This window comes from Trichechus manatus, unplaced genomic scaffold (genome assembly GCF_000243295.1).
Source record: "Trichechus manatus latirostris isolate Lorelei unplaced genomic scaffold, TriManLat1.0 scaffold00240, whole genome shotgun sequence".
NCBI lineage: Eukaryota > Metazoa > Chordata > Mammalia > Sirenia > Trichechidae > Trichechus > Trichechus manatus.
Window position 1 is genome coordinate 2,321,622 of NW_004444176.1, and position 8,011 is coordinate 2,329,632.

The 8,011-nt window shown below is 40.3% G+C and overlaps 2 pseudogenes; both read left to right on the plus strand.

Moving 5' to 3' along the window:
- The first annotated feature begins 3,360 nt into the window (after positions 1-3,360).
- LOC101347638 (olfactory receptor 5A1-like) lies at positions 3,361-4,227 on the plus strand (annotated as a pseudogene).
- Positions 4,228-4,468: 241 nt separating this feature from the next.
- The window catches only part of LOC101347886 (olfactory receptor 5AN1-like), a 17,001-nt pseudogene continuing 13,458 nt past the window's right edge, over positions 4,469-8,011 (plus strand).

Consider the following 8,011-nt stretch of genomic DNA (forward strand, 5'->3'; position numbering starts at 1 on the left):
TTCAAAGGGCATCTCAAGAAGACAAAGTAAAGTTTTATAATGAAATCTGAAAAGACCTGGAGACAGAAAACTAAAAAGGAAGAACATACTCGACATTTCTCAAGATGAAAGAACTGAGGAAAAAATTCAAGCCTCGAGTTGCAATAGTGAAGGATTCTACGGGGAAGATAAGAAACAACTAGGGAAGTACCAAAAGAAGATGGAAAGAATACACAGAGTTATTGTACCAAAAAGAACTGATCAACCTTATGATCAAGAACTGATGGTACTGAAGGAAGAGGTCCAAGCTACACTGAAAGCATTGGCAAGAAACAAGGCTCCAGGAATTAACAGAATACCAATTGAGATGTTTCAAAAAACAAATGCAGCACTAAAAGTGCTCACTCATCTATGCCAAGAAATTTGGAAGACAGCTACCTGGCCAATCGACTGGAAGAGATCCATATTTATGCCCATTCCCAAGAAAGGTGATCCAACCGAATGTGGAAATTATCGAACAATATCATTAATATCATACACAAGTAAAATTTTGCTGAAGATCATTCAAAAGAACTGCAATAGCACATCCATGGAGAACTGCCAGAAATTCAAGCAGTATTCAGAATTGGATGTGGAACAAGGGATATAATTTCTGATGTCAGATGGATCCTAGCTGAAACCTGAGAATATCAGAAAGATGTTTACCTGTGTTTTATTGACTATGCAAAGGCATTCAACTATGTGGACCATAACAAATTATGGATAACACTGCAAAGAATGGGAATTCCAGCACACCTAGTTGTGCTCATGAAGAACCTGTGCTTAGACGAAGAGGCAGTCGTTTGGACAGAACAAGGGGATACTTCATGGTTTAAAGTCAAGAAAGGTGTGCATCAGGGTTGTATCCTTTCACCATACTTATTGAATCTGTATGCTAAGCAAATAATCCGAGAAACTGGACTATATGAAGAAGAAAGGAGCATCAGGATTGGAGGAAGACTCATTAACAGCTTGCAATATGCAGATGACACAATCTTGCTTGCTGAAACCAAAAAGGACTTGAAGTACTTACTGAGGAACATCAAAGACTACAGCCTTCAATACGGGTTATACCTTAACATAAAGAAAATGAAAATCCTCGCAACTGGACCAATAAGCAGCATCATGATAAACGGAGAAGATATTGAAGTTGTCAAGGATCTCATTTTACTTGGATTCACAATCAACACCCATGGAAGTAGCAGTCAAGAAATCAAACAACACATTGCATTGGGTAAATATGCTACAAAAGATCTCTTTAAAGTGTTCAAAAGCGAAGATGTCACTGTAAGGACTCAGGTGTGCCTGACCCAAGCCATGGTGTTTTCAATTGGCTCATATGCTATGCATGTGAAAGCTGGGCAATGAATAAGGAAGACTCAAGAAGAATCGATGCCTTTGAATTATGGTGTTGGCAAAGAATATTGAATATACTATGGACTGCCAAATCTGTCTTGGAAGAAGTACAACCAGAATGCTCATCAGAAGCAGGGATGGTGAGACTTTGTCTCACATACTTTGGACGTGTTATTAGGAGGGACCAGTCCTTGGAGAAGGACACCTTGCTTAGTGTCATGGATTGAATTATGTCCCCCCAAAAATGTGTGTATCAATTTGGCTGAGACATGATTCCTGGTAATGTGTGATTTTCCTATTTGTTGTAAATCCTGCCTCTGTGAAGTTCATGAGGGAGTATGGGCGGCAGTTGTGTTAGTGAGGCAGAACTCAATCTACAAGATTGGATTGTGTCTTGAGGCAATCTCTTCAGATATAAAAGAGGGAAGCGAGCAGAGAGACAAGAAAGCAGCGCCGGGAGCTGAGCGCGTCCTTTGGACGCAGCTCCCTGTGTGAAGAAGCTCCTAGTCCAGGGGAAGATTGATGAGAAGGCCGACAGAGAGAGAAAGCCTTCCCCTGGAGCTGATGCCCTGAATTTGGATTTTTAGCCTACTTTACTGTGAGGAAATAAATTTCTCTTTGTTAAAGCCATCCACTTGTGATATTTCTGTTATAGCAGCACTAGATGACTAAGACACTTGGTAAAGTGGAAGATCAGCAAAAAAGAGGAAGACCCTCAATGAGATGGATTGACACAGTGGCTGCAACAATGGGCTCAGGCATAACAAAATTGTTAGTATGGCACAGGACCAGGCAGTGTTTCATTCTGTTGTACACAGGGTCATTATCAGTTGGAAGTGACTCGATGGCACCTAACAACAACAACACTATCTTGAAGGGATCATATAGTGGTTGATGAAAAAATATTATTTTGGATAGTTATCATTTGGCCTGAAGGGTTACTGCTTTGCCTTTACTGGACTGGCTCCATTGTGAAGAGAGAAAAGAACACTTCCCAAACACTGCCTCAACTTCCCAATTCCCATGCCCATTGCCTAAGCTTGACACTTACATAAGTCTAAGTCACTTTCCCCTGTAGAATTCTCTAAATTGGCAACTGTGGATAGACTTCAGGGCAACTGCAAGGCCAATAAAACTATATGCAAAGGTGACAAGTAGTTGCCTTTTGTTAAGTAGAGGATCCAGAATTTCCATCAGAGTTTTAAAGGGGCAAAAAGATCAATAATTTTTGCCCTAGACACCTATCCAATATAGATTTGAAGAGATTGTGATTTCAGGAGATGAAAATCTGCACCTGCAAGAAGAGAACTCTTCCAACCTTGTATTATTTCACTTCTCAACTTACCTAAAGTCATTAATTTGATTAAGTCACGTCCATTTCCAAGCTGTCGCTTCTTGGTGAGTGACTCTTCCCATTACACTGCTACATTATTCTCATTATTCTTAAATCTCTCCAGGCCTCTTAAAAGCAGAGAGGCTACTACAGAATCTCAACTTTCCTGCTTATAGATTAATTGGATGTTAGTTCTCAAGGAGATTTTAAAGAGAACCTATTCCAGCCTCCTTATTGTGCATATTCAGGAGCTTCTTCAAACAGCTAATTAATACCAGAACCACGCCAAAGCAATCTCTTTATGTTTCACCATATAGAAAAATGGCAGTAATTTCCTAATTTGGCCTATCTCCAAATTTTCGCATACTTGCAAAATCTGGCATGGGTAAACATGAAATTAAGATATTTTTGGAGATAATGTGCTAATGATGCCCATTTATCTCTTTTGTCCTCCAAAAACAGAATGATAAAATATATCCAAGACGATTTTTCAGTTAAAATTGGTGATTGTATATTGAAGGCACAGATTAACTCAACATCAGTGATTTGAATTTGTACAATTAGCCAGCTGCATGACTAAAAAAAAATGAGTGGTTTTTTTCTTCTTTTTTTGGAAATACAGTCATTTCCTTCTCTCGTCCTTTCTTCAGCAGATGGCATGAAACAGGTCCATGGAAAGGAATGCATACCACTCCTCTGTAACCATGTCTGTAGATGAAAAAGAGCTGCAGCTCGTCCTCTTTCCAATATTCCTAGAGTTCTACCTTGTGACTCTCATCTGGAACCTGAGTCTCATCATCCTAATCAAGATGGACTCCTACCTGCACACACCCATGTAGTTTTTTCTGTTTCCTGTTGTTTATAGACATCTACTGTTTTTTTTCCATCAGCCCAAGAATGATTTCTGACTTCTTAAAAGAGAAAAAAAATTATTTCCTTAATTGCTTGTGCTACTTAGTTTTTTTTTTTTGGTCTGTTTGTTTTTTTTTGTGTGTGTGTGTGTCCTGGATGAGCCTGGCTGAGTGCTGCCTCTTGGACACTGTGTCCTACTACTGATGTGTTGCCATTGGTTGCCCTCTGAAGTACTCAGCTATCATGAGGCCTGGTCTATGTGTGAAGATGGCCACTGAGGTCTATATGACTGGTTCCATAGTAGCTTAGTTCAGACAATCTCTTGTTTTCATCTCTACTACTGTGGGACAAATATCATTCAACATTTCTTCTGTGACTTGCCTCAGATTGTTTCCTTCTCCAACTCCAATCCCTTCATCAGCCAGATGATTATTCTGAGAGCTACTTTTGTTGAGTTTGATTCCCTGCTTGTTATCCTCTTATCCTGTGGTTTCATTGCAGCTTCCATCCTGAAAATATCCTCAGGCAAAAGTAGTGCAAAAGCCTTCAATACCTGTGCCTCCCACCTGGCAGCTGTGGCTCTCTTCTGTGGCACAGCCCTCTCTGTGTAGTAGCATCCCAGCTCTAGTCACTCCATGAAGGAGGACAAGGTACTGTCAGTGTTCTAAGTCATTATCATCCCGAAGTTGAGCCCTCTTGATCTGTAGTCTGAGGAACAAGGAGATCAAAGAAGCCCTCAAGAGGGTAATAAAGAAGGCAACGCTCTTAACTCTGTAAGAATAGTATTTGCACAAGTATTATTATCCCTATGGGGAAGTTGGGCATAAGAATGTGTGACATTTACAAGTCACTTGAATAGCTAGGCTGATAGAAGAAGAGAAAAATCTGGTATCCTTGATTGCTGGGGCCATGATGCTTAGGTGCCGCTAGCACGTGGTCTCTCCGAGGCAGTGACACTCACACTGAATACAGCTTAAAAAGTCATTTTCCATGATTAGAACTCAGATAGATAAAACCCTAAAAGGTGATTACGCTTTGGGAAGAGAGGTACTGAGAGAGATTATATGTAGAGAAATGACAAGAACTTGGCATACTACATAGACTGTTCTTTCCTTCACTGATTTTCTTTATTTTTTGTTTATTTTTAACTGTCAAACATTTACATTTATTTACTGTCTAATAAAAATAAAATAGGAGGCGGGGCCAGGATGGTGGAGTAGTCAGACGCTTCCAGTGGACCCTCTTACAACAAAGACCTGAAAAACAAGTGAATCAATTATATATGACTCTCTAGGGGCCCTCAACATCAAAAGCAAAGTTGAGGAACTGGACTGAGTGGCAGGGGAAGGGAAAGAAGGTTCAGAAGCAGCTAGGAGTTGCCAGACCTGACCTGGCAAGATCCTGAGCACTTCAGGCCTCATCAGCTCGGGGGTGAGTGGTGAGGCAGGCAAGCAACAGTGCTTGGGAGGCGCGTTTTCTGCACCAGGAGAGACCCAGCACCAGAGAGTCTACGCGGTCACCCAGAATCAGTGAGAAGCAGCCCCGGATAGGTGATAGATAAGTAATTGCATATTGCCTACTATGTGGCTCAAAACACCCCCCTTAAGGAAAAACCTCTCTCCCATTTACCTCCCAGCTCCCTGCTCTGCACTGGGTCCCAAACTGGCTTCAGCAATTGCCGAGTCCCCTGGGCTGGAAGTAGGATCCATCCGTCACATGTCCTGAGCCATTCTCCCAGCCTTGGAGACTGAACAAATTAACAAACAGGGGAAAAAATAAACTGCCTTCTCCCCTAAGCCAGGAACCCAGGGTAGGCACAGCTCCTTTGCTAGGCACAGGCATAACGGCTCCACGGACTTTGAGTGCCTTTCCCCCTGCATAGACTTATGTGGGCCCATTTCAACAGCATAGGCCCTCATAACCACAGTACAACAGGGTATATACCGGAACTCTAACATCAACTGTTTCAGCTGTGAAGTGGCAGGTTCGTGACATTCGACACTGCTCTGCCCATTAAACAGGGTCTTCACCTACCCACATCAGGGGCCTGAGGACTGGTGGCTCCACTCATGCCACCTAGCCACCTGCAATAGGGGCCCAAGAATAAGAGGCGCCCCAAGTCCTTACAGCCAACAACATTGGGTGCTCATAGTCCAGCTGCAAACCCACCCACCTATGAGCTCTAGGGAACAGGAGCACACCTTCCTCCTAGACACTCAGGGGCGGCTGTCAGCACCTGCCTAGTTCAGAGTGTGTCCCCCTGCTGAAGCCAGATACCTGTGCCTACACCAATCACCCATCCCTGTCTAGGACTGTAGGTAAGAGCCTGCACCACACACTTGGTTGCTATCTACCTGGGCACCTGAGCTGAATCCATACAGGAGGGGTGTGCGGACTGCTGAGCTCACATACCTAGTAACAGATGTAACCACCTGGTGACAGGACATTAAATCTTCAAAGTTGCCAATTATCAAACTAGCTCACACGAGCAGCCTATTTGGGTATATGAAAAGAACACAAGAAGCTAGGACACAGTAACCAAACATAAAATAAATAAATATAATAATTTATTAATGGCTTGGAGACAACGGTCAATAACAAATCACATAGAGAGGCAATCCATGATGGCTTCAGCAAGCTACCAAAATAATCTAGAAATTTTCCAGAGGAGGAAAATTTCTTGGAATTACCTGAGGCAGAATACAAAAGACTAACATACAGAACTCTTCAAGAGATTAGGAAGGAAATTAAACAAAACGCAGAACACGCAATAGAGGAAATTAAAAAGATTAGAGAAGAGCATAAAGACAAATTTAACAGGCTGCAAGAATCCTTAGAGAGACAGCAATCAGAAATCCAGAAGCTTAACAATAAAATTTCAGAAATAGACAACTCGATATAAAGTCATAGGAGCAGAATTGAGGCAATGGAAGTCAGAATTAGTGAGATTGAAAATAAAGCACTTGACACCAACTTATTTGAGGAAAAATCAGATAAAAGGATTTAAAAAATGAAGAAACCCTAAGAATTATGTGAGACTCTATCAAGAGGAATAACCTATAAGTGACTAGAGTACCAGAACGGGGGGGATAAGAGAAAATACAGAGAGAATTGTTGAAGATTTGTTGGCAGAAAACTTCCCTGATACCATGAAAGATGACAGGATATCTATCCAAGATGCTCATTGAACCCCACATAAGGTAGATAAAAAAGAAATTCACCAAGACATATAATAATCAAACTTGCCAAAACCAAACATAAAGAGAGAATTTTAAGAGCAGCTAGGGGTAAATGAAAAGTCATCTAAAAGGAGAGTCAATAAGAATAAGCTCAGACTACTCAGCAGAAACCATGCAGTCAAGAAGGCAATGGGATGACATATATAAAGCCTTGAAGGAAAACAACTGTCAGCCAAGAATTGTATATCCAGCAAAGCTGTCTCTCAAATATGATGGCATAATTAGTGCATTTCCAGATAAACAGAAGTTTAGGGAATTTGCAAAAACCAAACCAAAATTACAAGAAATACTAAAGGGAGTCCTCTGGCTAGAAAATCAATGAGATCAAATAACAACCCAAGACTAGAACACAGGACACAGCAACCAGATATCAACCCAGATAGGGAACTCACAAAAACAAACCAAAGCTAAAACACTGAAAATAGAGAAACAGATGTCAATATGTAAAAGATGAAACATTAAAACAAAAAAGAGGGACTTAAAAAATGTAGACAGATTTTTGATATGGAGAGGAAGTCAAGGCAATATAAAGAAATAAAAGACTGGTATAAACTTAGAAAAATAAGAGTAAATATTAAAGTAACCACAAAGGAAATTAACAATCCTACAAGTCAAAACAAAAAACAAGAAAAATATAAGGACTCAGCAAATACAAAATCAACAATGAAAAAGATGAAAAGAAAATACATATAGAAAAATGAGTCAGCACAGAAAATTAAGTGGAACAAAGAAACTTAGAACAACACACAAAAAAAGACATCAAAATGGCAGCAGTAAACTCATACCTATCAATAATTATGCTGAATGTAAATGGACTAAATACACCAATAAAAAGACAGAGAGTGGCAGATTGGATAAAAAGACATGATCCGTCTATTGCTGCCTACAAGAGACACACCTTAGACTTAAAGACACAAACAAACTAAAGCTCAAAGGATGGAAAAAATATATCAAGCAAACAACACTCAAAAAAGAGCAGGAGTGGAAATATTAATCTCTCACAAAATAGATTTTGAAGTAAAATCCACCACAAATGATAAGGAAGGACACTATATAATGATTAAAGCGTCAATACACCAGGAGGACATAACTATAATAAATATTTATGCACCCAATGACAGGGCTCCAAAATACAGAAAACAAACTCTAACAGCATTGAAAAGAAAGATAGACAGCTCCACAATAGTAGTAGGAGACTTCAACACACCACTTT